The 26,997-nt window shown below is 39.7% G+C and overlaps 1 long non-coding RNA gene and 2 pseudogenes across 2 annotated transcripts; all 3 read right to left on the reverse strand.

Annotated features, from left to right (window-relative positions):
* Positions 1 to 276: 276 nt before the first annotated feature.
* Positions 277 to 1,866, reverse strand: LOC143590142 (pentatricopeptide repeat-containing protein At5g66520 pseudogene; annotated as a pseudogene).
* A 1,001-nt stretch (positions 1,867 to 2,867) lies between these two features.
* Positions 2,868 to 5,046, reverse strand: LOC143590145 (GPI-anchored protein LLG1 pseudogene; annotated as a pseudogene). Its single transcript, XR_013145415.1, has 3 exons — positions 4,971 to 5,046; positions 4,820 to 4,870; positions 2,868 to 3,316 (listed from the first exon to the last, which is right to left on the reverse strand). The product of XR_013145415.1 is annotated as a GPI-anchored protein LLG1 pseudogene (transcript).
* Positions 5,047 to 6,673: 1,627 nt separating this feature from the next.
* On the reverse strand, positions 6,674 to 8,301 carry LOC143590146 (uncharacterized). Its single transcript, XR_013145416.1, has 2 exons — positions 8,249 to 8,301; positions 6,674 to 7,179 (listed from the first exon to the last, which is right to left on the reverse strand). It is a non-coding gene; the product is annotated as an uncharacterized LOC143590146 (long non-coding RNA).
* Positions 8,302 to 26,997: the final 18,696 nt, after the last annotated feature.

Genomic DNA, 26,997 nt, shown 5'->3' on the forward strand with positions numbered 1-26,997 from the left:
ACTCTCATATCCTGATGCTAGTTTTAAGAGAAGGGTATAAGTGTCATTAATTTAAAAATGGGTGTATTTGATATAAATAATTTTTGTTAGCTAAATATGGTAGGTATTATACCAAGTTTTGAGAGGGATAAATGAAATTATCCCATAATAATGTCTGTTATGTAATAATATGTGATAATATTGTTTCACAATAATAAGTAATGAATGAATCATTTGTAACTGTCTTTCAAATGGACACATGTATCTGCGAGTCGATCCAGCGCAACTCGGCCCGTTTCAACCTAAATCCGATCGATCTACCAATCTATCTTGTCACCTCAGCACCTCTACAGGACACACATTTCATCCATGAAACACACTATATATTTCTTGGTACCTTCTATGATCAATGTCACTTGCATTAAATTCATGAATCTCCCCATCAACCTCAACCAGACTCAACCCTTGTGTTACCTCTAAATTTCGGTCCCGAACATCTTTTCTCAGTTTATGCACACGTTCCCGTTCACCTCTGTCGGTCAACAAATGACCAGCTAGCTTATACCTGTCACCTGAGTCAGGCTCCAACTTAAGTAGTTGCTTAAAAGCATATTCACCTAACCTAAACTCTTTATGGATTCTACAACTCGCAAGTAGCGCACCCCATATAACTGTGTTCGGCTCTATAGTCATTGTTGAGATTAACTCCTCGGCCTCGGCTAACCTTCCTGCCCGACCAAGAAGATCAACCATGCACCCGTAGTGTTGAACCGATGGTCTAATGTTATATAAACTTGACATTTGATTGAAATAAAACCAACCCGAGTCTACTAATCCCGCATGAGTGCACGCAGTGAGTATGGCTGTAAATATAACCTCGTTTGGGCCGGTTCCTTGAGCCACCATTTCATCAAAAAGTTGAAAGCATTTATCCACGGGCCCGTGTGTTGCAAACCCGTGTATGATAACTCCCCATGTCACGACGTCTTTCTCGAGCATACTTTCGAAAACTTCATAAGCAAACTCAATGCACCCGCATCTCGCATACATGTCAATAATAGATGTACCAAGATTAACACTAATGTTATCCATATTCTTATTAATGTAAACATGTATCCATCTACCATGATCCAACGCGCCTAAATGCCCGCACGCAGAAAGCACACTCACTAGACTCGACTCGTTTATCGAAACTTTAAAACCTATCATTTCTTGAAACATGGCTAAAGCCTCTGTATGCATACCGTTTCTAGTGTACCCTGTTATCATCGCGCTCCAAGACGCAGAATCTCGTTTTGACATGTTATCAAACAGTCGACAAGCACAATCAACCTTGCCCTGGTTCATGTAACCGGTAATCATAGAATTTATTGCAAGCACATTCTCTTCCGAAAACTCTGAAATAATGCATTCAGCGGGGCCCATCTCGCCTAAATTCACATACATGTTTATCATCGAGCCGTGAATATATTTATCGGGTTTCTTTCCGGCCTTAATGATTTGTGCATGAAGTTGTTTCCCTTCAGAAACAGCTTTTAAGTGAGAACATGCTTTTAAAACATAAGTGTAAGTGTGGTTATCTGGTGTTAAGTTAGCCTGCAAGAGTTCATTGTAATGTAACAGTGAACCATGTGGGCATTTAGCTAATGTTAAGCCTCTAATAATATTGTTGTAAATAAACACATCAGGATAAGGTATTGTATGGAACACAGACAAAGCATCATAGGTTTCACCACATGTCACGTATGCTGCGATCAGCCTCCCGGCATTAACCCGTCTATCGATCAATCCCGACACCACCAGTTGGGTGTGTAGTTGTCTGATTTCTTTCAAATTGGTGCACATTTGCAGCAAAGTAATAGGAGCTGGTACAAGTGAAGAAGCCATGGCTGTGTCACTATTTTTTGTCTTGCTAAGAGAATTTTGGCTTGGGTATATCAAGTCTGATATTCATTTACAGCCATTCAAACATTATCTAAAATCTAAATCATTAAAAAGATAAGGGCATATTTTTGTGGCGTTCATGGTCTAGTTCAGCCGGTTTTAATGAAAACTTTGGGCTGAGCTGAAGTTTGATGACCAGGATTGATGAACACAAAAATCAAATATTTAGATCATAAGCTCGATCTTTGTAATTCTCATTAGCTCGAATGGTATATATACTAGTTTAAACATGAAAACCTAATTAGACTAGAATACAAACTTCTTATTATATTAAAATACTAACTAGCAAAAACATATTTAAACAATAATTAATAAATAAATTCCTTGTTGTCCAAATCATTGGCTCGACTTATTCACCAAGTAATTTATTCCATGTAAACCAACTTACGTGCTCAACTTGATAAACAAGACACCAACTCATCATAGGCTTGATGGGTCGGCCCAGCCCGCCTCATTGACTCGAGGAGGGGAATTAAGTCCAGCATGAGCAGCTAATTATGGTTTCGAAAAATATCAAAACGAAATTGGCCGAGTTGGATAAGGTCTACCAGACCGGTTGGATTTGACAGTTTGACGAAATAATAATAATAATAATAATAACAATAATAATAATAATAAATGTTAATTCGAGTTTCAAACTGTAAACCGAACCGTAAAATTGTTAAACCGCAATGTGAACTGAACCGTACACGTTTCAAACCAGCCAGGCAGACTTGTTTTAATTTAAACTATTCAATAGGTTTTCAGTTGTTTATAAACAAACACTGACACTATTTGTATTACTGCATTTATTTATGACCACACTAATATCAAGCCTCGTTACAGATGACAAGTCTAACAAACAACGAGACAAGAAAGTTGTAACGATATATTCTAAATGAACCATTTTACACACATTTGTTGTAAAAATATCATGTATTGTGTATACTATTAAGCAACAAAGAGCTTCATCAAGTAACTATCTAATGCACGTGGTTTACGACAGAACATCACATCGAACAAACTATTCAGAAACGATTATAACCCGTTAAATCCACGTGAACAAGAAGATTATGAACTCCACAGTTAACCTCAACATTGAGGAACTGTAGATGTCGGGGCTGTTATTCGAACTAGAATCAGTCTCGGTATTGTTCCCTTCTGCTCCGGGTGCTAAAGCCTGGCAGATCAGACCCACTTTGTCATCTTGACACATGCTACCAAAGAGCCCGGCTGTGTAATTCCCGTAGGAGTTGATGTAGCCGAACATATCTTTTGAACATGTTCAAATCGTTTGAGTAAGGGCAAGCAAACTCTTTGAAAGCGTCACAGCAAGGCTCCTGAGGGTATTGCGGTGCTTTGCAACGGCTAGTGATGATTGTGTAGTTCATGTGCTCAAAGTCTACAGGGCAAGCTGCATGTTGAAAATTAATCAATATCACTAAAACCACAACATCTAGGAAATGAATCTCCTATTCACGTTTCGGTTCGGCTGGTTTCGAGTCCAAACATATTACTAGAAATATATGAGTTATATTTAAAAGTTTTGAGGCCATAAACAAGGGGTCTCGAACCACAACTCACCCCTATAGAGTTCCGCCCAACCCATGGTTTGGCGGTTTGAACCAATATTTTATATTTACTTCAAAATCATCCTTTTGTACTAAAATTTACATATCTACATGGTCAGAAAAGTGAAAAAAAAAATGTATAGACTAATAACGATTAAACAACCAGTTCCAAGTTTCAAACCAACAATCACAGAGAATTTGAGCTCAAAAATCATGATCACGAGCCCTAAGCTAGAGATCCCTTCAATTTTAACCGTCCAAAATTAGGGATACGACTTTCGCTTTCTTCCAATCTATATCTATACTAAGAATATCTGTATTTGTATCTATATCTATATCTATACTATCTAACAAAAAATGATCTCTCATATAAATGTTGCCTTCATATCGTGTCTCACCATTTCTTTCCCACTGTTATCTTTTTAATACGATATACTTTAAAAATATATTTAGATACTAATTATTCTAAATATTTGAAATCTAATAACATTTGTTTTTAATTAAATAATAACTCAAATTACATTAAATAGTAAATAATATATTTTCCAGATTAACTCTTAACTTATACATACTTTTATGTGAAAACTTTACATAATAGTAACAAACTTTTTCTATTGTACCAATTTGGTTACTCTAACTTTTTTTTATTTTAATTAGGTTACTCACAAACTTTTTGTGTATCAGTTACGTTACTCACTAACTTTTTTGTCTTATTTAGATCCCTCAACTTTCACATAATTATCAAAGTTTTTTTTATGCTGATAAAGAATAATTGAATACTGATGTTTTTCGAGAAAAGATGAAAAAAATTAATATTTGTATGAAATTTTAAAACTGAAATTGATGTTTTTAATAAAAAAAAATTGAATACTTATGCTTTTCGAGAAAGTAAACTAATTTTTTTGAAATTATAATAATTAAAAAAATGTTTTTTTTCTGAATTTTATGAATTTATTTATTAAAAAAATCCATGTCACTAATTTAAATTCCCCTATTATCAATCCACGTCATCATTAACAATTTCTTAAAATGAAAATATTCCATGTCATCATAATAACCTATCAAAATGGTAAAGAAAAAAAAAACCTTGAATCGGTAGATAGATGAAACGTGAGTGATCTAAATGAGACAAAAAAAACTTTGTGAGTAGCCTAATAAAGACAAAAAAAAAGTTTGGGTAACTAAACTGATACAATCATAAAAGTTGGTTACTATTTTATAAAGTTTCCCTTAATTTTATCCATCTTTTTTTTTAAATCGTTACCATGATGCATGTACATAAAGATTTTAAGAATTTTACGTATTTAGCAATAAACGAGAGAAAATAAAGAGAAAGAAGAGCATACTTTTCTTTTCCTGAAGAAGGCTCCGTACTCCAACTGAGGTTCAGATACCATCTGCACCCACACAAAGTCAAATATCAAAAGTTTTTTACATAGTTCGGTTTTTACATTAAAATAGAATATAAACGGGTCAACAAGTTGTGCCGATGCAAACCTGAGGTGAAAACCGGGGAAGACAAACAGGTGGATATGCACCATAGAAGAAGGAGAAACGAGATAAAAATCTTCATAGCAATAAAAATGGATTGTTTGATTGTTTGAGTACATAAAATAGGGATGAGGACCTTTGCATTATTTAAATTTGTAAGTTAGCGACGACTCTTGCTTTTATACTAACGACCAAAACATTGATGGGTAACCCCACTTTGCCACTAGGGGTGTTCAAGAAATCCGAAATCCGAAAAAAACCGAAATCCGAATCGAAACCGAAACCCAAATAAACCGATCCGAATTCTTATTCGGATATTCGGATCGGATCAATCCGAATATCCGAATAACTAATTCGGATTCGGATCAGATTCGGATATGGAATTTTAAAAAATTCGGATTGTTCGGATTATTCGGATATCCGTTTAATCCGAATAAAAACATGTTTTTAGTGGTATTTTCCGATTTGGTATATTTATTAGACTATTATTTGAAGTTTAAACTTTAAATTTGTGTTAAGAGTAATTTGTATTTTCCGGTTTGTATGTTTATTATGATTCTAAACTATTAATTGTTAGGAACAAAAAAATAGGAAAATATTTTAGGTTTATTTCGGATTATTCGGATAATTTCGGATTATTCGGATATTATCCGAATCCGATCCGAATTAAATTCGGATAAATTCGGATCGGATAGTAATATTCCTAATTCGGATCGGATCGGATTTCGGATAGGGTCCAAATATTTTCAAATCCGAATAACCCGAATCGAATAACCCGAATAATCCGTTATCCGATCCGATGAACACCCCTATTTGCCACTACAAAAACATTTGCTTTAACAAATTAACTACCACTCATTTTACCATTATGCATATATGCTATACACGGTTATGGGTTGATTTTGGTAAAAATAAAATGTGTAATGTTTCATTTGGGTCATCTTAAATTTGTCAACAGATCAATCTGGGTCTGATCAGATTAGTCGGCAGCTCAAATGGGTAATTATTATAAAACTTATTAGCTTAAAAAAGGATCCAAATGGGTTAATGCCGCCCATGACACGTGATTGTATCCACCGCCTATTCGGTGTTGCCGACACCATCGTTGCCATCATTCCACCACCGTTGCCGCAACCACTTCCCCTATTGTTGGTAGCCACTATAATAAATATAGTGGGTGAATCTATTTGGTACTTTATATAAAAACAAAAAATTAATCATTTCAACCACACCTTTGGGCCAAAGCGACGTGTTTTATGAAAATATCCATTTTGACCCGAACATTATTTCTCATAACCCGTTTTGACCCACCGTTTCAGTTTGTGAGGCCTATGTGTGACCATTCGGGGACGACAACCCCAAGTGAAGTCCATCAATACATCGCCCCATGTTCGTTGAAGAATGGGGAACTCCTCACAAACATCTTATGGTTGAAGAAAGTCTTTCACATGCTAGGCAATCCAAAGTTACTCCCGGTAAAACAAGGCTTTATAAACCCAGAGTAACTTTGGATGAGCCTTAACAATACATACAATAAACCTAAGTTTGGGACTGGTTACAACATATACATATGCAATTGAATTTATAGGTTGGGTATGTTTATAACATAGTAATCTTAAAAGATTCGCAACTTAAGTTCTGCACAAACACGGTATGAGTAGAAACATTAAACAGTTGAAACTTATCGAATGCCCGTGGAGAAACGATGACACAAGAAACCTGCACTAATATGTTCAAAATGAGCCATTTTACTCTGTAAACATATCGTTCTTCTTTATACTAACAAGCAGGACTTATACAAGAATCTCAAAGAATTGCATCAGGTAACTATCTAATACACATTAAATCCACATGAACAAGAAGATTATGAACCCCAAAGTGTACGTCAATGACGACGAACTGTAGATATTGGAGGTGTTATTAGAATCATCTGCAGGCTTGTTTGTTTCTGCTCCTGGTGGTGAAGCAGGGCAAACCAGACCGATTTTGTCATCGCGACATATGGTACCAAAGAGCCCGACTGTGTAATTCCCGTAGAGGTTGATGTAGCTGAACATTCTTTCTGAACAGTCATTTGACAAATCGTTTAATTCGTCACTGTAAGGGCAAGCAAATTCTTTGAAAGCGTCACAACAAGATTTAGCAGGGTATTGTGGTCCTTTGCAACGGTTTGTGAAGATTGTGTAGTTCATAATCTCAAAGTTTACAGGACTAGCTGCACGTTGAAATTAATAAATATCACTAAAAACCACAATATCTATGACGTGAATCCTTAGTTTACGGTTCGGTTTAGCTGGCTTTCATGAAGATTTTGGGGCGAACCACTAACTATGGTTCCGACTTTCGAGAAACAACAAACCAAACCGGGTGGGCTGAGTGGGTCAGCTAGTTTGGTGGTTTGACGGTTTTAACAAATTTTTTATTTCTGTAAACTATACTGTATAAAAAAATTTAAAACAATAAAAATGTTGATGATTATAACTACATATAAGATTCGGTTGTTTCAACTTTTCAACCACACCAGTGTTGTAAAAACCATGATTACTCACAGATTAATCACTAAGGCTATGTGTAGTAGAGAGCTACAAAATTGGGGGGGGGGGGTTGTCTGTTGTCGACACATGGCGCCACGTCAGCAGAGGGGCGAAGTTGTATTGCAGCCCTTTGTCGTCCCCTTTTAAATTTTTTATTATTATTTTCATAACACATCCGGGCGACAAATCTATATCAATCACCCCCACCCCCACCCCCCCACACACACACTTATCGCCCAAATATCGCCTGGGGAGCGGGTTGTAGTCCCTTGCCGCCCAAAAAACCACCAACTTATCGCCCACAACGCATAGTCTGATTGGTATGCTACTATACTAATTTGATATCACCTAATCGGATAAAATTGGTCAAAAATGTTCAGAATCTTCAAAGTGTTTAAAACCTTATACTTACTAATCCAATACGATTAATAACTTCAAAAAACTAAACCGATAAAACTTTGAAAACATTGTGGAAAACTATATACGCGCACACGCACATTACATTTAATTTTGAAACCCCTATAAAATTCCAATCCAATTAATCCCCTATTAATCACTAGTTGGTACACCACCGCACCGCCTGACTAGCGCCCAGCGAGTTCTATAAACACTGACCGACACCGAACTGTTAAACCCCCAAACAGTGAAAATTGATGGGTTGTTTTTTTTAACAAGCTATCTCTTATAAATGTAATAATTAAAGCAATAATGGAAAGAAATAATGAAGAGAAATAATAAGTACAAACGTACGTTTCTTAGCCTGAAGAAGGTTCCGTCCGATTGAGGTGTAGATACCATCTGCACATACTAGAAATAGAATTAGGCTAAATTAGTATAACAACATATTATTATTGTATTGCAGAAACCTGACATGTAAACTGGAGAAGATGAACACATAGAGATGCAGCATAGAAGAAGAATAAACAGAAACGAGATCCAAATCTTCATACTGGATGAATAGATATATTGATTTGATTTTATCTTCTTCGCTATGAGAGTAAGAAGCTTCAAGTCAGCATAGTTGACGCCAATGAATCCAGTTTTTATTTTATAGCTACTAGTGGGAAGCCAGCGGACAGCTATAACGATTCCTTATTTTTATGTGAGAAATCTGCAATTGGCCTCCCTGGTTTGTATAGTCGCAGGATGGGGTTAACCACTGAAAAAGATTTTGTGAACTTTGGCCCACTGTGAAATTTGGGCGGGTCAGTCTGTGCCCATCCGTTATTTATTTTCGTTAATGACCGTTGAGATGGAGGGTGTTTTAGACTTTTTACAAATAGAAATTTGGCGAGTCACATCTGTGCCACTCTGTTTGTTATTTTTTTTAAAAGCTTGAAAAAACCAGTTTGACGAAAAGTTTACTAAAAAACGGCTCGTTTCGTCGTTTTCGGACGAAAAGTTTACTAAAAAACGAGGTGAGTCGTTGTTTTCGGACGAAACGTTTACTAAAAAACGGCTCGTTTCGTCATTTTCGGACGAAAAGTTTACTAAAAAAACGAGGCGTGTCGTTGTTTTCGGACGAAAAGTTTACTAAAAAAACGAGGCGTGTCGTTGTTTTCGGACGAAAAGTTTACTAAAAAACGACACTTTTCGTTGTTTTCGGAAGAAAAATTTACTAAAAAACGGCCCGTTTCGTCGTTTTCGGACGAAAAGTTTACTAAAAAACGAGTCGTTTCGTCGTTTTCGGACGAAAAGTTAACTAAAAAACGGTCCGTTTCGTCGTTTTCGGACGAAAAGTTTACTAAGAAACGAGTCGTTTCGTCGTTTTCGGACGAAAAGTTTACTAAAAAACAGTCCGTTTCGTCGTTTTCGGGCGAAAAATTTACTAAAAAACGAGTCGTTTCGTCGTTTTCGGACGAAAAGTTTACTAAAAAACGGCCCGTTTCGTCGTTTTCGGACGAAAAGTTTACTAAAAAACAGTCCGTTTCGTCGTTTTCGGGCGAAAAATTTACTAAAAAACGAGTCGTTTCGTCGTTTTCGGACGAAAAGTTTACTAAAAAACGGCCCGTTTCGTCGTTTTCGGACGAAAAGTTTACTAAAAAACGAGTCGTTTCGTCGTTTTCGAACAAAAAGTTTACTAAAAAACGACATTGTTCGTTGTTTTCGGACGAAACGTTTACTAAAAAACGGCTCGTTTCGTCATTTTCGGACGAAAAGTTTACTAAAAAAACGAGGCGTGTCGTTGTTTTCGGACGAAAAGTTTACTAAAAAACGACACTTTTCGTTGTTTTCGGAAGAAAAATTTACTAAAAAACGGCCCGTTTCGTCGTTTTCGGACGAAAAGTTTACTAAAAAACGAGTCGTTTCGTCGTTTTCGGACGAAAAGTTAACTAAAAAACGGTCCGTTTCGTCGTTTTCGGACGAAAAGTTAACTAAAAAACGGTCCGTTTCGTCGTTTTCGGACGAAAAGTTTACTAAGAAACGAGTCGTTTCGTCGTTTTCGGACGAAAAGTTTACTAAAAAACAGTCCGTTTCGTCGTTTTCGGGCGAAAAATTTACTAAAAAACGAGTCGTTTCGTCGTTTTCGGACGAAAAGTTTACTAAAAAACGGCCCGTTTCGTCGTTTTCGGACGAAAAGTTTACTAAAAAACAGTCCGTTTCGTCGTTTTCGGGCGAAAAATTTACTAAAAAACGAGTCGTTTCGTCGTTTTCGGACGAAAAGTTTACTAAAAAACGGCCCGTTTCGTCGTTTTCGGACGAAAAGTTTACTAAAAAACGAGTCGTTTCGTCGTTTTCGAACAAAAAGTTTACTAAAAAACGACATTGTTCGTTGTTTTCGGACGAAACGTTTACTAAAAAACGGCTCGTTTCGTCATTTTCGGACGAAAAGTTTACTAAAAAAACGAGGCGTGTCGTTGTTTTCGGACGAAAAGTTTACTAAAAAACGACACTTTTCGTTGTTTTCGGAAGAAAAATTTACTAAAAAACGGCCCGTTTCGTCGTTTTCGGACGAAAAGTTTACTAAAAAACGAGTCGTTTCGTCGTTTTCGGACGAAAAGTTTACTAAAAAACGAGTCGTTTCGTCGTTTTCGGACGAAAAGTTAACTAAAAAACGGTCCGTTTCGTCGTTTTCGGACGAAAAGTTTACTAAGAAACGAGTCGTTTCGTCGTTTTCGGACGAAAAGTTTACTAAAAAACAGTCCGTTTCGTCGTTTTCGGGCGAAAAAATTACTAAAAAACGAGTCGTTTCGTCGTTTTCGGACGAAAAGTTTACTAAAAAACGGCCCGTTTCGTCGTTTTCGGACGAAAAGTTTACTAAAAAACAGTCCGTTTCGTCGTTTTCGGGCGAAAAATTTACTAAAAAACGAGTCGTTTGGTCGTTTTCGGACGAAAAGTTTACTAAAAAAACGGCCCGTTTCGTTGTTTTCGGACGAAAAGTTTACTAAAAAACGAGTCGTTTCGTCGTTTTCGAACAAAAAGTTTACTAAAAAACGACATTGTTCGTTGTTTTCGGACGAAAAGTTTACTAAAAAACGAGTCGTTTCGTCATTTTCAGACGAAAAGTTTACTAAAAAACGAATTTGTTAAAGTTTTTTACAAAAAATTGGTTTTAAATAAAAGGTTTAAAAGAATGGTGAAAATTTACAAAAAACCTTTTAGTTCAATTCTTGGTTCAGTTCAAATGTTGAATATATATATTACATATTGTATACATTTTTCAAATGTTAGTTCAGTTCAAATGGTTGGTGTTGTATGTTGTTTAACCAGGGGTCGGGGGTTCGAACCCCACCATCTACCGATATTTGGATATTTAGTTTTAGAATTAATTATAGGCTCAGGGGTAAAATGGTCATTTCAATGTTTTTTTGTCAGTCAACTGACGGCAATGGCACAGACTGACCCGCCCAAATTTCACAGTGGCCCAAAGTTCGCAAAATTTTTTTCAGTGGTTAACCCGTCTAGCGACGATATAAACCAGGGAGACAAATTACAGATTTCTCTTTTTATGTTATTATAAATTTTCATTAAGTTAATAAGTTAAAAAAGTGTAACTTATAAAATATTTCTTCTCATATTTTAAGCAATCCCAAACACCTTATTACTTTTAAAAAAAATTATAAATTATAAGTTGATAAAAATAAGCATAACTAAAAACACCCTAAGTCTACAATTTGATGTTTAGTTTTACATGCCATTTTAAATATTCTGAATTGAATAAATGCATATTGCAGTTGATATTCAGTTTAAAGCATATTTACAAGTAAATATGATTTTTTTTCGAAAGATTTAACTTTTATAAACACCAACACCAAACAAGAAAACAGCACCCAAAGGCCACCACCACAAGCCGGAGAGCAGCCCAAAAAAGAGAAAATTACATGAAATCAAAATTACACCAATTCACCCAAGCTAAAGATCTAAATTTAGACCTATATTTGAACCAAAGGAAACCACAAGCCTCTATAATCTCTTCCAAAATAACCTCCTTTCCTCCAAAAACTTTTTCGTTTCTCGCCTTCCAAAGTCTCCAACAAGCAATTATAATAATTCTATGCAACACCTCTTTTACTATAGGACCGAGATTGATGGTCTTGTGGAGCTCTAGAAGGTCTCTAACCGAGAAGCCAAAAATAGGAGGAACCTTGCACCACCGACTTAAATTATCCCAAACCACCGCCGCTACTCCACACCCGTCATGATATGATCCACCGTTTCTCCCCCCATATCGCACAAGGGGCACCCACTTTCCGTAACCTGTATGTTCCTTCGTTCAAGAGCACCTCGAGTTGGAAGTCTACTATTTCCGCCCTCTAAACGTGAATGTTGCATTTATTCGGAGCCCATTTTCTCCACTTCATAATGCAATTAATTCCTACGCTTTTATTTTTTACAGTTAACCTTTTAACCGAGCTTACCGAAAATTCGCCATCTTTGTCCCCTACCCATTCTCATCGGTCCGGCTCATTAACCCTAGCAGCTGCATTCATTAACCTCATGCACTTCTCTCATTCTTCCAGTTCTATCTCTGTACTCGACCTTCTTTTCCAACACCAGCTCCAACCGAAATGTCCTCTTGCTCTCCAAAATCTTTCCTTGACTTGAAACTTTTTATGTCTTTCCAATTTGAATAAAGAAGGGCATGCTTCCTTAAGGCACACGCTACCCACCCAATTATCCATCCAAAAGCACAACTTTTGCCCATCTCCAACAATAGCTTTTATCATGTCTACCAATTTTCTTCCATCCCACTTTAACTTATTTATGGACTTAGCAAGGTAAGCCCACACACCCGTGTTTCCATTTTTTACCGGAACCACATCCCAATTTCTTAGATGATTATGAACATAATCAATAATCCTTATCTATAGCCCGTCTCTCCTGTTTTGTATCTCCAACCCCACTTAGTTAATAAAGCGTTATTTATATCATTGATCCTCGATATACCTAAACTGCCCTTATCTTTAGGGGTAGCAACCCTCTCCCAAGCCACCCAATGGATCTTTTGTGACTCGTTTGATCATCCCCACAAAAATATCTTCATAATCCTTTCAAGGTTCCCCACCACTTTACTCGGAACCTTGAACAAACACATATAATAGACAGGTAAGCTTTCGAGCACCGCTTTAATGAGAACTACCCTTCCTCCTATAGATAATGAGTGAGCTCTCCAAACCGACATTATTTTTTCAAAAATATCCATGATTCCATTCCAATTATTTATTTTGTTCATGTTAGCACCGACCGGAATACCTAGATGTATGAAAGGCATTATCCCCAATTTACAACCGAGCACCTCGACCATCTGCTCAATCTCTTCTCTAATTACATTGCAACCAAACAAACTGGACTTTTAAAATTAAGTTTTGAGCCCCAGCACAAATGGAAACATCTCAATATTCTATTCCACATTTTCCATATTCCTTGTATTCCATTCTTCTATTACCATTGCATCGTCCGCATATAATAAATAAGACACTTTCGGTCCCTGATTAGGAGTTTGAAAACCCATTAGAATGCCTGCCTCCACCGCCGATTGCACCATATTCGAGAGAGCCTCTATCACCACGAGAAATAAGAACGGGGATAAAGGGTCTCCTTGTATCATACCTTTGAAGCATTGAAACTCGGATGTATGAGACCCTTTAACAAGCACCGAATGTGACAATCGTCAATTTCGGTTTATTTGTTTATCCGACCCGGGCTCGTATTCGGATTCTTTTTATTTATGAAATCAAATTTTTATCAGTAATTTTTGTTATTTAGTTTATTTTGTATTGTTTTGATGTTTAAACTTGATAAAACTCCTTAAAAACATGTATTTTGGCTTAAAAACACAATTTCGGTAAGTACATGGACTAGTTTTGACAAGATGTGAAAGCTGGCAGCTCACACCCCCGCGTAACGCGACGTGCAGGTCTGCATCAGCTGCATTTTTGCTGCAGCAGCTGCGTTTATGGGCTGTAGCAGATCAACAATTGGTTCGTGTATGCTGGTTCAGCTCGTTTGGGTCGGTTTAGCTCGATTGTCATCCGATTCCTATCAAATCATCTTGGTAATTCAAATTCTGTGTTTCCAGAATGATCCTAAGTGAAATCCTATCCTAAAACACTGAATATTATCCCAAATTTACAAAGTTATCTCAAATTTGTGTTTTATCTTATCATTGGTTCAAGTTTATAGTGGGTTTATCTCTAAATTCGTGATAAACAAGACCTAGATCCATTTTCCTATATACTCAAGAGCATTAGGTCGTTCATAACTTATATCTCAACTCATAAATTTGCATCTTAATCCCGAATTCATGCTCAATCTAAGTGTTCTTCAAGAGTTGTCCACACAAAGTCAAAAGGGTCCTTTAATCCACAATCATCTAGTTCTTAAGATTCTCAAGTAAGTATGTGAATATTTTCTGTTGCAAATCATCTAAGGAACAAAACCCCTTTATTAACTTTGATTATTGATGGGGTTTTGTCGGTTAATTTCTGTCCGACCCATTTTGGGTTCATTAAGGGTTAAAAACCGTGTTTTCTCAATTACTACATCTTCTAGTTAAAAGCAGCTTTTGGTCTAGAAGAGTTCTATGTTTATTTTCATGCTTTACATCTGACGGACCAGGACCCAAACTCAAATTCGATGTTCGCATTCTGACCCGCAACAGCTCGCTTAAAACTTGTTTATTTCATAACCCGAGTTCTATTTATCCGTTTATGTGATTCCAGTGGCGTTATTATCAGTTTTGACTCTAGATTGTTATCTCAAATTTGCAGGTCTTTTCATGTCAGATCAGTCGACACGTTAATTTCCTCGTTTATTATTATTTTATTTTTATCTCGCCTAAATAATAAAGGCGAGTAATTCACACCCTCTTTTTCATCTTTTAATTTTTGGGGTAACATGCGTACCCTATATATCAAATTTTATTTATTTACATCTATACCTCATCAACCACAATTTGATATTATGTGTTTATAAATTTATTGCTCATCGATGGCATGCTATATGATTATGTGTTTATTTTTATTGTTTGGCGGTTGGGCCACTTCATCCTCGTCGAGAATGCATACCTTACCCCGCTAAGTTGGCTTTGTGCTAGACCGAAAGTTTCCACATCTATTTTATTTGGTAACTGTTATATATCATCAATGTTGTGATTATTTATATTCACATATGAATTGTTTGTTTTACAATATAATAATACATCAAAACTTGTGTATTTCTCACTCAACTTTATGTTGATCAAACTCTATTTTTACGCATGTTACAGGTTGCTAGTTGAAGATTTAGAAGTTCAAGAAGACATTTGGTTGGATTTAGGTTGTTGAAGAAATAAACAATTTATTTGGATAATGTTTGTACATTGTATTTTGATTATATGAATATAAATAATTAGTTATTGTCACGTTAATATTATGGTGTCTTGCGAGCTAATGTGCGATCAGTTGCGCCCCGGCATATTCCACCGTAGGTTGGGTGTGACACCGAGGATCTAGCTGAAGCGAGGATACCCGTAATCCACTCACACCAAACCGAAGGGAAACCCATTTGAGCCACAATTGACACAAGAAATTTCCAATTTACATTATTGTAAGCTGTCTCAAAATCAATTGTCAAAAAGAAAGCTTTATATTTGGACTTGTTGGCCCAAGCAATTAACTCGTGAACTATCAAAGGACCATCTAGGATAACCTTTCTAGTTAAGAACGCCGATTGAGAATCAGTACTAACCGACCCCAACACCTTTTGTAACCGATTCGCCAGAACCTTCAAAACCACTTTATTTATCGCTCCCACTAAATTAATTGATCTGTACTCATGTAGGCTCACTGGATTAACACATTTAAGGATCAAAGTGATAAAAGAAGAACTAATCCCTGTATTAAAATTCCTTGTCGTGTGGAATTCCGACAACACTTTCTCGAAGTTAACTTCGAAACAATCCCAGAAGTACTTAATAAATCTGAAGGAGAACCCATCTGGGACTGGGGCCCGATCCCCATTGCACTCGAAAACCGCTATTTTTATTTCTTCCTTAGAGAACTTCTCGATCAAGAACTTAGCATCGACCTCAGATAACTTCTTTAGATTCTTACATTTCGGCCCTGGTCTCACATTCTCTTTCTCTTTAAACCTCTCACGAAAGAAACGAAAAATCTCTTTTTTCACTAATTTTGGCTTATCACACCACATCCCGTCCACCAGCATCCCTTGCATAGTGTTTTTTTCGTTTTTTGTTGTTTATAAACCCATGGAAAAAATCCGAATTATCATCTCCATGCAAAGCCCAACGAATCCTAGACCTTTGTTTGAGATCTTTAACTTTTCTGTTTTCCATCTCCGTTAGTTCTTTCAAACATTCCACCCGTACCCAATCTTCTACTTCAGATAAGTCTCTCGATTCGGCTTCCGCGTCTAACTTTGCTAACTCCGTTTTCCAAACCATCTCGTTCTCTCCTTCTTTCACTTTAGTTTTATCCCACCATTTTTTAATCCCGGTTCTTAACATTTTGAATTTTTTTGTGAGACCAACATCCGCCGGACCTACCCATCTCCAGTTCTCACACCCCTTCTGGACAACTTCTTCAAATCCTTCTTGTTAACCAAGAATTAAAGACCCGAAATGGACGAGGGCCGTATTTCGTATCCTTAAAAATAAGAGTAATAGGTCTATGGTCTGACAAATATTTTGGCAGAACTCTCAAGCTAGCATTTGGCCATTTATTTATCATCCCTTGACACACTAAGGCTTTATCAATTTTGCTTAATTTGTTACCAACTGAAAATAAAAAGTATACTTTCCTCCTTTCATAGTGTACTCAGCCAGGTCATTCTCGTAGATAAATTCATTAAAGTCTCTAGCACAAACCGGGTTAAAACTCGAATTTCTTCTTTCGCTAGAGAACCTAACCACATTGAGTCACCGATCATAAACCATAACTGATGTATATAAAATTATATATACATCTTTTTAGTATCAAATAACCTCTAAAAACTGCAACTTATATCAAATAATATAGTTCAAATACCTACTTATCATGTTAAAATGTATTTTCAAATAAACCCAAGCCTCAAAAGAAGAAACGAACGAAAAGCCAAAGAAAAATCAAAGAAAACCCAAGAAAAAACAGAAACACGCCCCCATGCTTCATGGAACACGCCCCAATGCTTTCTTGTGCAATAAGAGACAAAAATCTGCAAGAAAAGATAAAATACTAGACAGATGGGCACGAGGTCGTGCCTCTGAAGGCATGGGGCCGTGGTCACCTTTCAGAAAAGACAAAAGAAAATATAATAAACACAAAAAACATGGGGTCGTGCCTCATGAAGCACGCCCCCGTGGTGAGTCATCATTGATGATCTGAAAGAGCATTAAATACGAGGGGACAAATGGACACGTGGGCATGCCTCCTAAGGCACGGGGTCGTTCGTGGTTGCCCAGATAGCCTATAAATGGTGGAGCATATTGCACTCATTTGATGTGCTTGAAGAAAACTTCTATACGGGTTTCTCTTATAAAAACACCCATTTTACACTCATATTGAAGGTCTTGTGGAGAGTTTGAAGGCTTGGAGGCTATCATGTGACACCCGGTAAAATCCCAATCCCTTAAACCAAGTAAATTACCTAAATATTAGGTAATTATGTTATATGCGCACTGCGCGAGCGCGCCATGTTAGTCAGCGCGTGCATTTGTTATGTGCGCCCTGCGCGAGCGCGCCATGTTAGTCAGCGCGTGCATTTGTTATGTGCGCCCTGCGCGAGCGCGCCATGTTAGTCAGCGCGTGCATTTGTTATGTGCGCCCTGCGCGAGCGCGCCATGTTAGTCAGCGCGTGCATTTGTTATTTGCGCCATGCGCGAGCGCACCATGTTAAGAACCAGCGTGGGCATATGTTATATGCGCCATGCGCGAATGTTTTGGCTTTATGTTTTCATGTACCTTAACGTTATGATGTCTAATGGGTTGACCGTCACGCATGATGCTAAGGCGGGTGCACCCTAAATCGTTTATGCGCGTGCGGAAGGGAACTAACCTCCCCGCGTGGCGGGAACATTGAGAGCTAGTTTGTCTGAAGCTCCAGGATGGAATTGACTTCAACATAACTGATCACTATGTTGAAATACCAAGACCACCTGGAGAATCTACAAATGAAACTCAATGTCCCTGACTGCGAGAAGGTTACGTACCTACCCGCAGCAAAGAAACATTCTACACGCAGAATCCTACACGCATAAGGCTGTACGCGCAAGGTTACACGCACAAAACACAGTATTCTTCATAATAAAGGGGATTATTCCCGCCCAAAAGAAAACAGTAACGTGTTTCAGAAAATTTCTACTTTTTACTGTGCACTGGCAAAAGCACACTGTGGCATGAACAGTCAACTATCAGCCACCCTACTCTCACCAACCACAGACCTGCATGTCCTGCGAAAATCAGAATCTTTTACCCACTCCTCCACTTTTGAATAAATAATAATACTTTCCATACTTTATCATCATCACACCTAGATATGAAAAGATTACAATCCCCTAAATCAAGGGATTGTGTTCCATTGAGTTTGCCTATAAATATGTAACCTAAAATTATCACTCCACACACTTCAAACTTCTCTCTTAAAACTGCAAATCTGCTCTGAATCATCTCCCAAGCATCTATTTGATTTTCAATTCCGTTCCTGTTAATAGGTAAGCCGAGATTATAACCTTGAGATCTACTTTCCAACCCTTATATCTTGATCTTAATATAGATTTCTTGTTATTTAATCGTATTCTAGACCTTCGATTCCGAGGCCAACACCAAGAAAACCCGAATCTCGATTAATCCCTTAACAAGAACCACAGGTGAGTCTCACAGCCCCTATTTTCACTGTTTTCACTGTTTTTAAACTGCTTTCGGGGTGAGGGACACGTACTTAAATAATGTTTTATCATGGTATACTTACAAGCTATGCAAGCGATTATGTGTTTAAGTTATGTTTCATGATGAGCAATGCAAACGGTTATCTAAGGTTTTCAATGTATGTGCGCTAGAACTCGAGTAAGTGATCACTTTACCATTGGAACTCTAAGGGTAGGGACTGCTGGTTTGATCCACCCACTCGTAGGGGTCGCACCTCTTTGCATGGACGAGTGCCTAGTATGGTCATGGGGCAGTACTATGGGTTTGAGCCCGCTCGTAGGGGTCGCGCCTCTTTGCATGGACGAGCGCCTTGTTTTCCGGCACAACGTCCGCGCGTAACCCGCGGGACGGTAATACGTTATTTTAGCTCGTAGTGGCAGCGCCACTTTGCATAGACGAGCACAGTTTTTCTGAAATGTCCACGCGTAAACCGCGGGACGATAATACATTATTTTAGCTCGTAGTGGCAGCGCCACTTTGCATGGACGAGCACATGTTCCTGAAACGTCCGCGCGTAAACCGCGGGACGGTATTACTTATTTTAGCTCGTAGTGGCAGCGCCACTTTGCATGGACGAGCACAGTTCCCAGAAATGTTCGCGCGTAGCCCGCGGAACGATTTTATCAGAATGTGTTGATAGAACTATGTTTTTACCAAGCATGTGTTTAATAATGCTATCAGAATTATGTTTCAGAATGATTTGTATCAAGATTATGATGCAATACGATTTATCAAGTTACTAAAACTTGTGAACTCACTCAGTTTATACTGATTCAAATGTTTTTACGTGTCTTTCAGGAGATAATTAGGTAGCGCATGGAGTCACACTTAGAGCACCTCACGCTGAACATCTAAAACTAGCTTTTTGGAAGATTTTAGTTCTATCCCTTCGATGCGCGTGGTTGTACCCGCCGCGCAAGGGGATATGGCGTGGAAATCTTCAACAGTTTTATACCTGGATGTTTTTATGTAATTTTTAAACAATGTAATGTATTGTATTAAACATTTCACGCGCAATGAAAATCTTTGAATGTTTGCAATGGCCCGTGCTTAATTATCAATCCCCACTCGCGCGCGCCCGGCTGTTTCCGCCGCTCAGGGCCGGGTGTGACAGATTGGTATCAGAGCACTGGTTATAGCGAACTAGGAAAAGAAGTTTTTAACCTAGACTATAACCTTTGGGGAATCGCATGAAATATTTTTCAAAGAATATTTTCAAAGAATATTTTCAAAAGAAAAATCACACACGCACTTAGGAACACGGGTCACAGTGTCTAGAGATAAGAACATTATGTGCTCTGAGTACATGCGCTAAGTTTGTTATATTTTCTTTTTATGAAAAGAATGCCTCCAACCAGAGCCAAGGGAATTACCATGACACCCGAGGGGCTCGCAGAAATAATCGCGCAGGCGATTGCAACGCATGAGGCCAGCAAGGCCGAATCAAGTCAGGGTCGTCAGAACGAGACCCCAGAACCCGAATCAGGAGCCTTGGACAAAGGATGCTCCTATAAAACATTCATGGCCTGTAGGCCTTGGTCATTCAAAGGCACTGAAGGAGCCATTGGGCTCTACAATTGGATTGACAAGATGGAGACCGTTCTCTCCATCAGCGGATGTAGTGAAAACCAGAAGGTCCTTTATGCGACCTGCATGTTCCAAGAGGCAGCTTCGTCTTGGTGGAAGCTCCAAGTAAAGACTTTGGGGCGAGAAGTTGCTCTTCACAAGACCTGGGAGGAACTGAAGGAAATGTTGATGAGAAAGTTCTGCTCTCGCGCAGAGATTCAGAGTCTGCAACAAGAATTCTGGAACCACACCATGGTAGGAACGGATATCGACGCCTACAACAACCGGTTCAACGAGCTTTGTCAGTTGGTGCCAGATATGGCAAACACAGAGGAAAAGAAGGTCGAGAGGTATATCTTTGGGTTGCCTCCTGTTGTTAGGGTTCCGCTCAACGCCGCAGCGCCTCCAACCTTCGATGAGGCGGTTGCGCGGGCCATCACCCTTACAAGGGATACGGTCCGTGCGGGTATGTTGACTACGCGCGGAAGCGAGCAGCGAACCTCTGACTCCAAAAGGAAATGGAACTCTCACCACCGAGGGTCCGACTCCAAGCAGCCACCGTTCAAGAAGCAGGAGAGCGTAAGGACTTACGCGATCCAAGCCGCGGAGTCGTCAAGGAAAGGATACAGCGGGCCTCGCCCATGGTGCAACAAATGCAAGTACCACCACGAGGGTGAATGCGCAAGAATCGAATGTGCCAAATGTGGCAGACCAGGGCACAAGACGATGAATTGCCGTATCAGAGAAGCTGGAGCAAGCGACAACTGCTACGCATGCGGGAAGCCAGGGCATTTTAGTCGGGATTGCCCGCAAAAGGGGAACCAAGCTCGTGGGAGAGCTTTTGTGATCGGCGCAGGCGAAGCAAAAGAAGAGCCGAATGTGGTAACCGGTACGTTTTTACTTAACGGCCATTTTGCATCTGTCTTATTTGATACTGGCGCTGATCTAAGTTTTATATCCACTGAGTTTAAAAACTCCTTAGGTCTAGCAACCAGTAGGCTAGACATACCTTATACTATAGAACTGGCCAATGGTAGGCAGTTGTGCGCGAGCGAAAGGGCTGAGCAATGTGTTTTATTCATGGGAGGTCACGAGTTCAATATTAACTTGTTGCCTATAGATTTGGGAAGTTTTGACATTGTGGTAGGTATGGATTGGTTAGTCGAGAATCTCGCAGAGGTTATTTGTCATGAGAAGCAGGTCCGGATTCCACTGTTGAACGGAGAAACTTTGATGATTCAAGGGGAAAGAAAGGGAGTTGCGACGAAACTGATTTCGTGCCTAAAGGCGCGTAAGTGCCTAAGGAAAGGGTGCTACGCCTTCCTGGCGCATGTAGTAGAGAAGAGAGATGAGCGAAGAATTGAAGACTTACCAGTAGTGCGCGAATTTCCAGAAGTTTTTCCTGAAGATCTGCCCGGATTACCGCCGCCGCGACAAGTCGAATTTCGCATTGATTTGGTCCCAGGAGCTGCGCCAGTAGCACGAGCGCCTTATCGATTAGCTCCATCTGAGATGCAAGAACTATCCAATCAGTTACAGGAACTATTGGATAAGGGTTTCATTCGCCCAAGTTTCTCACCTTGGGGAGCTCCAGTACTGTTTGTAAAGAAGAAGGATGGTTCCTTCCGGATGTGTATTGACTACAGGGAGCTGAACAAGCTGACAGTCAAAAATCGGTACCCTTTACCGAGGATTGACGACTTATTTGACCAGTTGCAGGGATCCAGTTATTATTCGAAGATAGATCTACGGTCAGGATACCACCAACTTAGGGTCCATGAGGAAGACGCGCCAAAGACAGCCTTCCGAACTAGATATGGCCATTATGAGTTCTTAGTGATGCCTTTCGGGCTAACTAATGCGCCGGCTATATTCATGGATTTGATGAACCGCGTGTGCAAACCATACTTGGACAAGTTTGTGATTGTGTTTATAGATGATATTCTGATTTACTCTCGGACCAAGGCCGAGCATGAGCAACACCTGAGATTGATTTTGGAATTATTAAGGAAAGAAAAGTTGTATGCGAAGTTTTCCAAGTGCGAGTTTTGGCTTAGAGAAGTTCACTTCCTCGGTCACGTTGTAAACAAGAAAGGGATTCACGTTGATCCTTCCAAAGTCAAGGCCATCGAAAACTGGGAAGCGCCAAAAACCCCAACTGAGGTGAGGCAATTCCTAGGACTAGCTGGCTACTATCGACGCTTCATTGAGAACTTCTCCAAGATAGCTCTACCTCTGACCGCGCTAACTCAGAAAGACAGGATGTTTGTTTGGGGCGAAAACCAGGAAGCAGCGTTTCAAATGTTGAAGCAGAAGTTATGTAGTGTGCCAATTCTATCTCTGCCCGAGGGGACAGATGACATCGTCGTTTACTGCGACGCTTCACATCAAGGACTCGGATGTGTCCTTATGCAGCGAGACAAAGTCATAGCGTATGCCTCGCGCCAACTTAAGACCAATGAAAAGAACTACACAACGCATGATCTGGAACTTGGAGCGGTTGTCTTCGCGCTAAAGATTTGGCGCCATTACCTCTATGGTACAAAGTGTATAATCTTTACGGATCACAAGAGCCTTCAACATATATTTGATCAAAAGGATTTAAACATGAGGCAACGAAGATGGGTTGAATTGTTGAACGATTATGATTGTGAAATAAAGTACCACCCTGGAAAGGCGAATGTGGTAGCAGACGCGCTAAGTAGGAAGGAGCGAATAAAAACGCTACGAGTCAAGGCTCTAAGGTTGACCATTCACGCAGATCTCTCTACCCGCATCCGAGACGCTCAGCAAGAAGCCTTGAAACCAGAGTTTGTTAAAAACGAATGCCTTGGGGGTATGGTTAAGAATTTGGAACTTAAAGAGAACGGCAATCTATATTTCGCTAACCGCATATGGGTCCCTCTCAAGGGAGGATTGCGCGAACAGATCTTGAACGAAGCTCACAAGACGCGGTATTCCGTACATCCTGGCGCAGACAAGATGTACCAAGATGTTAAAATGTTGTATTGGTGGCCCAATCTTAAAGGCGCCATCGCGACGTATGTCAGTAAGTGCCTAACGTGTTCGAAGGTGAAGGCTGAATACCAGAAACCATCAGGGTTGCTTCAGCAGCCAGAAATTCCCATGTGGAAGTGGGAACAAATCTCTATGGATTTCATCACCAAACTGCCAAGGACACCTGGGGGTTACGACACGATCTGGATTATTGTAGATCGGCTAACTAAGTCAGCGCACTTCCTGCCGATCAAGGAAACCGATAAGATGGAAAAGTTAGCCCGATTGTATATTCGAGAAGTAGTTTCAAAACATGGAGTCCCAGTGTCCATCATCTCTGATAGAGATAGTCGGTTCACATCAAGGTTTTGGAGATCGTTACAAGGAGCTCTAGGTACTCGCCTTGATATGAGTACAGCTTATCATCCTCAAACGGATGGGCAAAGCGAGCGAACAATCCAGACATTGGAAGATATGCTGCGCGCGTGCGCAATCGATTTCGAAGGTAGCTGGGATACTCATCTCCCATTGGTTGAATTTTCTTACAACAATAGCTATCACACAAGCATTAAGGCTGCGCCGTTCGAAGCTTTGTATGGGCGCAAGTGTAGATCCCCACTATGCTGGGCTGAAGTGGGTGACAAGCAAATGACTGGTCCAGAATTGATCCAAGAAACAACAGACAAGATTTTTCAGATAAGGGATCGCCTTAAGACAGCGCGCGACAGACAGAAGAGCTACGCAGATGTGCGAAGGAAACCATTGGAATTTCAAGTAGGGGATAAAGTACTTTTGAAAGTCTCTCCATGGAAAGGAGTCCCCCGTTTCGGCAAGCGAGGAAAGTTGAATCCGCGCTACATTGGACCATTTGAGATCCTGGAAAGGATCGGTCCGGTTGCTTATAAACTTCGTTTACCCGCCGAACTCAGTGGAGTTCACGATACGTTCCATGTGTCCAACCTCAAAAAGTGTTTATCTGATGAAACGTTAATTTTGCCGATGGAAGAGATTCACATCGACAAACAGCTGCACTTCATAGAAGAACCTATAGCAGTAACCGATTGGAAAGAACAAAAGTTACGCAGGAGCAAAATCAAGTTAGTAAAGGTTCAATGGAACTCGAGGCGGGGGCCTGAATTCACTTGGGAAAGAGAAGATCAGATGCGCATGAAATACCCACACCTCTTTCAGAACATGGCTTCTGCCAGCAACGTCTCCTAAATTTCGGGACGAAATTCGTTTAACGAGGGGAGAATGTGACACCCGGTAAAATCCCAATCCCTTAAACCAAGTAAATTACCTAAATATTAGGTAATTATGTTATATGCGCACTGCGCGAGCGCGCCATGTTAGTCAGCGCGTGCATTTGTTATGTGCGCCCTGCGCGAGCGCGCCATGTTAGTCAGCGCGTGCATTTGTTATGTGCGCCCTGCGCGAGCGCGCCATGTTAGTCAGCGCGTGCATTTGTTATGTGCGCCCTGCGCGAGCGCGCCATGTTAGTCAGCGCGTGCATTTGTTATTTGCGCCATGCGCGAGCGCACCATGTTAAGAACCAGCGTGGGCATATGTTATATGCGCCATGCGCGAATGTTTTGGCTTTATGTTTTCATGTACCTTAACGTTATGATGTCTAATGGGTTGACCGTCACGCATGATGCTAAGGCGGGTGCACCCTAAATCGTTTATGCGCGTGCGGAAGGGAACTAACCTCCCCGCGTGGCGGGAACATTGAGAGCTAGTTTGTCTGAAGCTCCAGGATGGAATTGACTTCAACATAACTGATCACTATGTTGAAATACCAAGACCACCTGGAGAATCTACAAATGAAACTCAATGTCCCTGACTGCGAGAAGGTTACGTACCTACCCGCAGCAAAGAAACATTCTACACGCATAATCCTACACGCATAAGGCTGTACGCGCAAGGTTACACGCACAAAACACAGTATTCTTCATAATAAAGGGGATTATTCCCGCCCAAAAGAAAACAGTAACGTGTTTCAGAAAATTTCTACTTTTTACTGTGCACTGGCAAAAGCACACTGTGGCATGAACAGTCAACTATCAGCCACCCTACTCTCACCAACCACAGACCTGCATGTCCTGCGAAAATCAGAATCTTTTACCCACTCCTCCACTTTTGAATAAATAATAATACTTTCCATACTTTATCATCATCACACCTAGATATGAAAAGATTACAATCCCCTAAATCAAGGGATTGTGTTCCATTGAGTTTGCCTATAAATATGTAACCTAAAATTATCACTCCACACACTTCAAACTTCTCTCTTAAAACTGCAAATCTGCTCTGAATCATCTCCCAAGCATCTATTTGATTTTCAATTCCGTTCCTGTTAATAGGTAAGCCGAGATTATAACCTTGAGATCTACTTTCCAACCCTTATATCTTGATCTTAATATAGATTTCTTGTTATTTAATCGTATTCTAGACCTTCGATTCCGAGGCCAACACCAAGAAAACCCGAATCTCGATTAATCCCTTAACAAGAACCACAGGTGAGTCTCACAGCCCCTATTTTCACTGTTTTCACTGTTTTTAAACTGCTTTCGGGGTGAGGGACACGTACTTAAATAATGTTTTATCATGGTATACTTACAAGCTATGCAAGCGATTATGTGTTTAAGTTATGTTTCATGATGAGCAATGCAAACGGTTATCTAAGGTTTTCAATGTATGTGCGCTAGAACTCGAGTAAGTGATCACTTTACCATTGGAACTCTAAGGGTAGGGACTGCTGGTTTGATCCACCCACTCGTAGGGGTCGCACCTCTTTGCATGGACGAGTGCCTAGTATGGCCATGGGGCAGTACTATGGGTTTGAGCCCGCTCGTAGGGGTCGCGCCTCTTTGCATGGACGAGCGCCTTGTTTTCCGGCACAACGTCCGCGCGTAACCCGCGGGACGGTAATACGTTATTTTAGCTCGTAGTGGCAGCGCCACTTTGCATAGACGAGCACAGTTTTTCTGAAATGTCCACGCGTAAACCGCGGGACGATAATACATTATTTTAGCTCGTAGTGGCAGCGCCACTTTGCATGGACGAGCACATGTTCCTGAAACGTCCGCGCGTAAACCGCGGGACGGTATTACTTATTTTAGCTCGTAGTGGCAGCGCCACTTTGCATGGACGAGCACAGTTCCCAGAAATGTTCGCGCGTAGCCCGCGGAACGATTTTATCAGAATGTGTTGATAGAACTATGTTTTTACCAAGCATGTGTTTAATAATGCTATCAGAATTATGTTTCAGAATGATTTGTATCAAGATTATGATGCAATACGATTTATCAAGTTACTAAAACTTGTGAACTCACTCAGTTTATACTGATTCAAATGTTTTTACGTGTCTTTCAGGAGATAATTAGGTAGCGCATGGAGTCACACTTAGAGCACCTCACGCTGAACATCTAAAACTAGCTTTTTGGAAGATTTTAGTTCTATCCCTTCGATGCGCGTGGTTGTACCCGCCGCGCAAGGGGATATGGCGTGGAAATCTTCAACAGTTTTATACCTGGATGTTTTTATGTAATTTTTAAACAATGTAATGTATTGTATTAAACATTTCACGCGCAA

This window comes from Bidens hawaiensis, unplaced genomic scaffold, assembly GCF_021521415.1.
Source record: "Bidens hawaiensis isolate Kalapana, Puna unplaced genomic scaffold, B.hawaiensis_p1.1 tig00038183_1, whole genome shotgun sequence".
Lineage (NCBI taxonomy): Eukaryota > Viridiplantae > Streptophyta > Magnoliopsida > Asterales > Asteraceae > Bidens > Bidens hawaiensis.